General features: G+C 29.7%; 1 protein-coding gene across 1 annotated transcript in view; it reads right to left on the reverse strand.

The window, feature by feature from the left end:
• LOC113521293 (WW domain-binding protein 11) overlaps positions 1 to 10,385 on the reverse strand; it is a 328,701-nt gene that overhangs the window by 210,871 nt on the left and 107,445 nt on the right. The gene's annotated exons all lie outside the window — the stretch shown is intronic.

Genomic DNA, 10,385 nt, shown 5'->3' on the forward strand with positions numbered 1-10,385 from the left:
GAATTATTAATTTCATAATTGAGTCATAAAATACTAATAAAATTGTAAACTGGAATATTATTATTGCAATAACTATTGTAACATCTCCATTATATTCGTTGATATTCATACACAATAATAAAATAATTCAAAACTACAGATTAATACTACGGCCAATCATATATATCTGGAATCTACCACGGTTCTTAGTAGTATGGATTTTAACACAATTCATAATTCATTTTTTGTATGTAATTGTAATAAATAAACTAACTACATCCTATATATGATACATTGGAGTCTCTAAAAAAATAAAATTATTAAACATCTAATATCGTTATCGAATTCTACATTCAAAAAGCCCTAATTTATTTCAATCTTACTTACAAAACATTAAATTAATGATGGCATATCATTTAGCAATTTGGAGCAGTTAAAGTGTTATTTCCCCGTGACCCGTGTCTGAGATTGTTGTAGGCTCTCACGGGTCGATGGGTCAGTGGTGGTTCACACAGAAACCTCCAGACATGCATGCGCCCGCGCATACTTCAAACGAAATTATGTAGCAATTTATTTTCGGAATGCCATAACCCTCACGAGTCGTGCGTTCTTCAATAATTTTAATCGATCGAAAAGAAAATCTTACTAATATTATAAATGTTAGTTTGTATATGTTTGAACATTTAGATGTTTAAACTGATGTAATGGTGTGAAAAGTTTATTCCATTACACAGACCATTTTTAAGTTCCATACTTAAAAAGATAATTATGATACATTATAGCTACATTTTATCCTTACTATCCTTATTAAAAAAAAAATTATGAAAAATAGTTTGTTAATCACCCTTTAGCGGCTTTACCGCTCTATTTGTCATGGAATTTGGCATATTATTAAGTAGACTACAAATATCTAGGTTATGTAAATCAATCTATTCAAGATGATCTCCATGGTGCAGCGGTGAGAGCACGATACTTTGCATGAATGAGGTTCGGATTTCGATTCCTAGCCAGACAAACTTTTCTGAATTGGATAAGATCTGAGAATCCTAGTTTTAACCTAGTTGCATGCTAGCTTTGTCCTGAAATTGTCATGACCACATGAACAAAGTCGTATATACAGCTTGGTCTGAAAGTACCTATACAACGATACATAACAATTCGCGTGTTCGAATCAAATCTCGACGCATCTCTGCGCACGCGGCGGTCCATAAATACCTAATTATCCCTACGACCTGTGACCTGTTCTCACGCCGATACACTTCCCACGAGAACTGACCTCTTCCCATCGGAACCCAAAACCTTTGTATCTTTTAATGGAGTACGAGCATGTGGCATAGTAGCTTTAATTAATTTAATTCACAATTTAAGTAAATAGTACAATTTATGCTACATTACATACCTAAGCTGCACACTTAATATAATATGTGAAAATCTATATAGATATTGAGGTATCTATTACTTAAATAAAATAATAAATAAATAAATTTGAATAAATAAAATCCATTTGATTTGATTCATTTAAATTCAATATGCAGAGATTCTAGAGAGAGTAGTGCTGTTCGCATTACTAGCACTACTTGAACATTTGATACAGACTCTTTGGTCGTTCTAAAATTTTATAATCTTGATTTTTGTTATTATGAATTTATCACATTTACCAACAATAAATTGTTATTAAATTAACTTAACGCTAATCTAAATATAGATGTTATGTTATAAATTTATTAAAAGTGATGCCTTCCTTTTTCTAGCGATTAAATTTAAGTCACAGAAGGGGAAAAAATCAACTCAAAAGGGCCACAAAGTGTGGGCATACTGTTTGTAGTGGGTATTGTGTTGTTCGCGTGTAAAAATCAAATCAGTGATGTTTGGGATGCGCACGCGGTGATTCCCCGTGATTATCCCGTGCGACCTGTGACCTGTTCCCACGCCGACACAATTCACACGAGAACTGGCCGCTTCCCATCGGAACTTGGGCTGCCCTTACATGGTAATTCTTTGCCGTTTAAGGTGAACAGTAAATAGACTTGGTTACCTACTTCAGTTTAATTTTAGAAGCAGTTTCTTATTTGTTGAGTACAAATGAATTTCATAACAATATATATATATATATATATATATATATATATATATATATATATATATATATATATATATATATATATATCATCAAAACAATACAAACACGGTAAATCTGCAAAACAAAACCGTGTATGTCATACATATATGAACAGCACACGTGGCGACGCGTGTCGGAAAAGCGCGTAATGAGCCCGCACCTGCACGTCACGAATTATGGGATTTCTCGCGCCCTCCCGTGGGATCCCAGTATCGTGGGGAACACGAATCGAACTGTTTATTCTGTCAATAAGCGCACGCGGAGGAGTAATAACGGCTAGCCAATATACCCGGCGGGCTCGTTTATGGCCGCTGGCTAAGATATTGTGTTACTCTGTCAATATTAATAAAGTATTTTATGGTTCGATGCAGTATTATAGCAAATGTGGAATGGTATACAATTTCAAAGAGATATATTCTGCGCTAGGTATTTCACCCATCATGAGAATTATTGCAGATTTTAGTGTAAAAATTTTTACTAGCAAAATCTAATTAACGACCGGTGGTATTACAGCAGATTACAGCAGACACGCTATCTTACCTTTCAATGGCTGCAGATTCAATTTTCATATTCATTCTCTTATTCACGAGAATGTTTGTTTGTATTTTTTTCTTTGATGGGTGAAAACGGTATGGTAACCCCGCCTGCGCTAACGGGATACGCTGGCAGAGCACCAGTGAAGGGTGATAGATGAGAATGAAAACAGGCCAGTTAGCCCATCATAATGAATTCATCAGGAATTAACCATGATAGTTTCCAGGGAGAACCGCGAGAAGGTCGACCTGGTTGTATATTGCTAGCAATGGGATTCTCAGTCTCCATTACTAACAATCCCTTTCCCCCTGTTTGTTTGTGTTAGTCTGAACATTTTCTATGTATGCAAAGTGTGTATTATAATTTAAAATTGTGTTTTATAAAAACCCCAACATCAGTCGTGGTAAAATGAATTATTGTGATTTAAAAAACCCAACTACTAAAGTGATTTTGATAAAATTTCTATGGGTCTAATTTTAAAGTATATCCTCATCAATATCAGATAAAAAAAAATCTGACTCGGTCTAGGCGTCTTCATGTGGTCGGGGAACATATATACAAAAAGGACTGCGACAAATTATGAACCTCCTTTTTGAAGTTGATTAAAAAATATATTTTAATATACTACTTGTCTAAAAGCTTTACGTCTCTTGCGTCCTTGATATCACATGTTCCAGTTGGACTGTTTTCATTCTTATCTATGTATCTCACTTATTAGCACGCCAGAGTATACCGATAGCGCTAAAAAACATAATATGTCACCTACCCGATAATTACAGACTCATATAGTTTAGGAACACAAAACCACTGACAATGCGTACTAATATCATCGTAAGTTGATCAAACCGTTTGATCAGGGTGTATCACGCGATGGGAGCGGCACGCGCCCGGCACTCCCACGGCACGCGCGAGGGTTAAACCGCCCCGCGTCTAATGTTGCAACCTTAATGAGAACTAGCTTTTTAAATTTACAAATTCAATATACCTACATTTTTTATAATTAACTAATTAATTTCTTATTTTGACCTCATTAACAATATAAATATGAAATTAAGTTTGTTACTTCTTGGTGGTTTGAAAACTCCATCGAATTATAATGAAGTTTATAGAAAGAAAAAGTAATATAAAGAAGTGTAATTTATTATTATTATATTATTGAGTATAAATTAAGAATTTTTGGGATGAAGAAAACATATATAACTTTTATCTCGGTCAGTCAAAAATAATTCCCTTAATTGATTATAAATTTATTTAATTAAATATTTAATCTTATAAACAAATAATAATACAATTATTGTAAACTCCGGACAAAAATGAAATCAACATTATATCAAATTTAAGATATAAATACTTTTTACTTATACAATTACAAAAATAAATATTATTTAGAAATATTTAATAATAGGTATTTAATTATAATATTATTATATTTGTAATGCAGTATGTTAAATTTTACAACATAATTCAATAAACATTTTTAATCTTGTAATTACTTGAAAATATATTACACAAGATCTATATATACACAAATGTATGTTTTTTTTTTTAACAATAACATAAAGTCAACGTGGGACCAAAACGAAAACACGTCTCTACAAATAATTATATCCGTTGTCACTTTGTCACTAATTTCACACTAAAATATTGAAAGCTCGTAAAATAAGTTTACAACATATTCGAGACAAAATCGTCTTGTACAAAAGGTTTTTTGCTTTAGATTCTTATAATTTACGCAGCCATAAAAGCACGTTACAGAATGTCATCATTTTAATGTTTCTGAAGGTGTTTATGTGACCACTTTTTTATATTTAGGATTCGTTTTCATCAGTTTTTAATAATTAGTAATAATTTATATTATACCTGATTTATTTAAGCTCTCTCTACTCATATTTTATACAAATATTATCAAGTATGAGAAAATATAAAACAAAGAAATGTTTTCATGGAAAACCAAGTTTTTTTATACAGCCTAGAATGGCAAACAAGCTGACAGCCCACCTAATGGAAAGTTGCAAACGTCGCCCATAGACATGAACAGTACCATGGACATAACAGAATATACTGTTTCGCCCATGATATCCCCCATGCGTTGCCATTTCTTAAGACTCAGGTATTATTCCTCTGTACCCTGTAAATTCACGCCATATCCCACCCTTCAAACCGAAATACAGCCATGCAAACACAACTGCTTTACGGTTGAAACACGAATGGAACAGAGCTACCCAAGCAAACGAATTTTGTACAAAGTCTCCCTCTGGTCCTTGACCTCTATCTTTGCATACACAGCTTGCTTCCTGCATTTCACAATTCGTAATTTCATATAATATACAATAATCAAAAATTAATTAATTTCGCCAAATTGTATTAATTGGCAATAGCTCGAAGAACCAACAAACGATGAGGAAGAATAGCTCTTAAATGGCGACCTCGTACGGGCAAACGCAGTGTAGGAAGAATCACTAGTTGGAGTGATGACCACAAATGCTTTGCAGGGACTCAGTGGATGCAGGTAGCTCAAAGCCGTTCCTTATGGCAGTCTATGGGGGAGACCTATATTTAGCAGTGGACAGATAATGGCTGAGATGACGATGATAATAATAAATGAAAATTAATGTAATTCAACGATACATTAAATTACTTTTGAGATTACTTTATTCGTTATTATCCCTATAAATTTCGAGTACAACGATTATCATATTAAACATCAAACATACCGAACCCTCACAATAAAAATATACTCAAGCTTCATAAATTTTTTTCCAACCTGTTCGATACCGAAGGGACAATACCTGTCTACCTAAAACAATATTCTGCCAATTGCACTACACTGCAAGGTGCTTTCGATGCTTGATACAAAATCACTGTTTACAAAGGACCTTACGTGAGTTGACAATGCATGGATTGGAACCAAGGACCTCATAAATTTGTATGGAGGCCAAATGGACACGTTTTGACATCATAGTGTACAGAATGTATTATTATAAACACGGACGTGTAATTAAAGTTACCTGCTATAACAATATCTTTTACATGAAATAGTTGTTAATTTAAAAAAATGTTTATAACCTTAGACAATGAAATTATAAATTAGAATCTGTTGAATAAATATTATTGTTATACATATTTTTTTTTATTGACAGTATTACAGAGATGTATAACTAAAAAAATAATATAATATATTACGATATAACACCTTAGTCTGTAGAAATAGCAGTGCATGAGGGGTTACCATGAACGTCATAATTTATTATATGGTGTCAATGGCGCTGTTCATATTCAAATGTGACAGTTACCACTTTCCATCAACTGGAGGTGTCGTGTAAAGTGTGCTTTAATAAAATATAAAGAAATATTGCCAATTTTGTTAAAATTCACATAACATAAAAACATAAATATAAAACAGTAAAAAATCTAAACATTCAATTAATAAATTATTTATTTACACTACTTTTAGACATCAGATCAGATTATGTTATGATATGAACAATTTTATTCGTTTGTTTACATTTCGATATAACTTATATAATAACAAAATATTCTTTTAATGGTAGAACACTCCCTTGTAATGTCGCTATTAATTTCGATTTCATTAATACAAGATTAAAAAATAAATACATCAAATTAATTTTGATTTTTATTAATGATGCTTAATTATACCTACAAGAAGAATATTTATATTTACCATTTAAATTGGCAATGAAATCATATTACTTTAACGCATTTTACCGTAATTTAATGTTAAATCAACTAAAGGAAATCAATTTTTATTTTCATTATTGGTACTGAATTACACTTACAAGGAAAGAATCGACTTTTACCATTTAAATTGCCAAAAAAGTTCGATTACATTAAAGCATTATCTTGTTCATCAACGGTCATTATAATTCGGTCCAATTTATCAAGTCACGTTGGTTTAAAATGGCCAAACCAAATAACTCAAAATGAAGCAATTCGCTACCTGAGTTCTTTACTCCCACTTCCAAGGTGACTCGAGACTTTTTACCCACTTGTTTTTTTTTTCATTTTTTATATAACCACGGCGTTGTTCCGATCTCCATGTCACAGTCCATGTTAAGACGAATGACGACCTTCGAATGCTGAATCTTATAAGCTTAAAATGTATGATATATTTTATTTACTTTTATTCCATACAAAATCGAAATCTAATAAAATAAATACCACAGTAAGTAAAATTATAAACTTCTACAAGAAATTAATATTTCATTAATAAAAAAAAACAGGATATTTGAGTAAAATATAATAATGAGCTACGCTTATATCGACTTTTTTTATTATTACTTTACGACGTTATTTCGGATATCTTAAAATCGTAAACAATACAAGGCGATTTTTTTTCCGATAAAACCATGTATATAATGTGTGCAAATATTAATATTATCTACATATGTATATATTGTCACTGACCAAATTTCCCAATGTGAATAAATTAATAACAATGTAATAAAAAACAAAATTCATAAATAAATAAATAAATATTTTTTCTATTATTTCTCCCTTTTTACTCTCAATTTAGACCATTTTAGAGATTTTTATTAACCTTAATAAACTATATTAGCCATCCATGTAGTTGGCCACTGTCGTTGATTAGATATTTTTTATAACAGTTAAGAAAAACAGTCACTCTATCATGTTAATGTTTACATAATTGTTAATAAAATTTTATTGTGTTATATATTAAACAGGACAAAAAAATGTTTAGAAATTTTCAATAAATATAAACAAAGTTTCAAAATGCTATTATGTGCTAACCTAATTGTTTTACTAACAGTTCATTATAAAAAATAGCAATAAACAAACGAGATAACATTAATTATATTAAAAATAATACGATAAACGGGAACATAGTTAAATAAAACATCTTATCACAATTTATCTAATCTTTTATTATTTGTTTTTATACACATTGCGCACCTAAGTTCAGTACAATTAAGTAGGTATATACATAGTACTTACTATGTACGTACTGATTACTATTAATATTAATATTAAAAATATGAAAGTGAATTTGTTTGTCATTTTATAGCGCCTTAACGACTTAACCAATCACTATCTAATTCGGTATACATGTGTTATATGGGATGGAAGAAAAATATAGAACTTTTTATCCCTTTAACATACACCGGTCACGCAGACGAAGTCGCCGATAAAAGCTATTAATCTATATTTCGTGGAAATGTTTAATTTATTATTTAGTTATTTAATTAATGAATTAATTAGTTATTTAATTAATTAATTAGTTATTTTATACACAATTTTTATGTATTAACATTTAAATGAAAGACTACTTTGAACAATGTAAATATGTTTGAATAAATACAACTGTTTTTAAATAATAATATAAAATAAAAATACTCAACAACTGTTGTTTAAAAATAACTAACAATTAAATTATTACTTAGATTATAAAATAATATTATAAAGAGGAAAGATTTGTTTTAATATTTATTTTTAAAAATTCTATCACCTATAGAAAGTTACATTATGAGAGAGTAACATAAGGCTCCTTTGTTTTCGAAAATTCTATCTACCTACGCGAAGCTAGGTGGATCACTAATGTATTATATAGGGTTTTTCTGTTCTATTTTTTTTATTAAAATAAAGTATATCTATCAACTATCAATATTTTTGTTCCATGTTATCATTTAATTCTAAATAAAAACGTACACTAAGATTTCTAACTTACTTGGTAATCGTATGCTAATATCCTCGTCATATAAGGAAATCTCATCTTCAACAATTAGACATTAACAGATTATTAAGAGCTTTCAGCATCTTAAATACTATTTAGTTAAAATAAATTATGTCCATCTATTATGTCCACTGCCATATCCAATATGGCAGTGAAAAATCATTATTTAATGAGTATTACTTGAATATACTAGAATATGATAATTACTTCAATATATATAAAACAAATATTTTAACTGGAAAACGTTTATGCTGCAAGAAATAGAACTTTTTCTTTTGTTTTTTTATTTTTATTTATAGCAGTGAAAACAGAGGTTATTGTGGATTCTATAACGTCCATAGTGCTTATCATATTACTAGACAACGGTTACCTTTTCTTTCAGGTGGGCCGACAGCTTATTTTCCGTTCTAAGTACGGAAATATCCCGAAATTATGCGATAGATAATACTAAGCAATAACCGCATAATTCGAGGTATAATTTTTTAATATAAAAACATAATAAATATTTTTAATTTTACCCGAACTCTAAAGAAAATAGATAATATGCTAAAAAATTTGAGACAGTAATCGAAAATTGTGTGATGTTCACATATAAATAAGGATTTAACATTATAGTTCTGGATTCGCATAAGTGGATAGCGTTAATCGAGATATTAGATACTATATCATAAAAAAAATTGTTTTGCTCTAAAAGGTAAACTTTTTCAGGTGCGCGTACGCAGCCTCCGAGACCTGTCGCCGTGGGACCGCCACGAGCGGATGCCGTCACGTACAACCATTGTTCACGATCACCATTCCCCCTCACCCCACTACCGTGCATCCTTTTTTTATAAATACGAGGCTACAGTGGTCAGCGTATTTGTAAATAATTATAATATTTTTTTTATTATAAAATTTATTACAATTAATTTATATTATATATAAATTTCATGTTTATAATTATGAGCAGGTATCCACTAAAACAGAATTTCCTGAAATTCAATTTGATGACACTTAACTGAATGGTGACCATTTTGATCGCCATATATTCACACATATAATTTTTGTTTTGCCTTTTCAATTTTATATCAGTTTACAATTATTTATATTTACATTGCAACTTATTATTGGTATACACCAAATAAAAGTTATCTTTTAAAATGTCTATTTATTTTCAGTAATTGATAATAATTTATTTACTAGCAGTATCTATCCCGCAGCTTCGTAATAATAATTTTAAAGTACAACCTCTCTGTGTACCAATTTTCATTTAAATCCGTTCAGTAGTTTTTACGTGAAAGAATTACAAACATTCTCACAAAATTTTGCGTTTATTATATGGAAGTAGTAGGGTTAACGCAAAACTATGAGTAAGTATGTATTTATGTATATATATGTATATATATGTATGTACAAAAATGTTGCAAAACTTAAAATTTTATTTTATTCAATATAAAATAAAAAATTAGAAAGTAAAATAATAAAATAAAAAAAAATATTTTGAAATGAATATAATAATCTTATATAGGTAATAATCTTCTCTGTCCCTTTTTCATATTTTTTTTTAAGTCACACGTGTGCTGCATGCGCACGTGTATTACTTCTTTTAAAAAAATATTTTTATCAATAACTTTACTGTAATAAAGCAATTTAACTTTATTGTTTTTACCTTCCAACAGATGTAGATAATTTTGTTACAAAAGAATATTATATATCTAACAGATGTAGATAGTATTGTTGGAAAAAGATATTTTCTAACAACATTATCTGCATCTGGTAGAAAGTGAAAACAATAAGGTAAAGTTGCTACGTTTATAATTTTTTTGAAAAAAGTAACACACGTGCGCATGCTTATTTAACTAAGTGTAAAATATGTATTTTCTAAGAATATATCTACATCTATATCTACATCTGGTAGGCAAATATTATGTTAATTGCTAAACGCGTTTGTTAGCTATCTGGTACTATTATATTTTTAAGTTTAATAATATTTTTCTTCCCCAGAGAGTTTTCTATCATTTGATTGCATTTTTTAATACTAAATGTTTTATATCAGCAAAATTA

Source organism: Galleria mellonella, unplaced genomic scaffold, assembly GCF_026898425.1.
Source record: "Galleria mellonella isolate WM207_F2 unplaced genomic scaffold, CSIRO_AGI_GalMel_v1 utg55, whole genome shotgun sequence".
In the NCBI taxonomy this organism is placed as follows: Eukaryota; Metazoa; Arthropoda; class Insecta; order Lepidoptera; family Pyralidae; genus Galleria; species Galleria mellonella.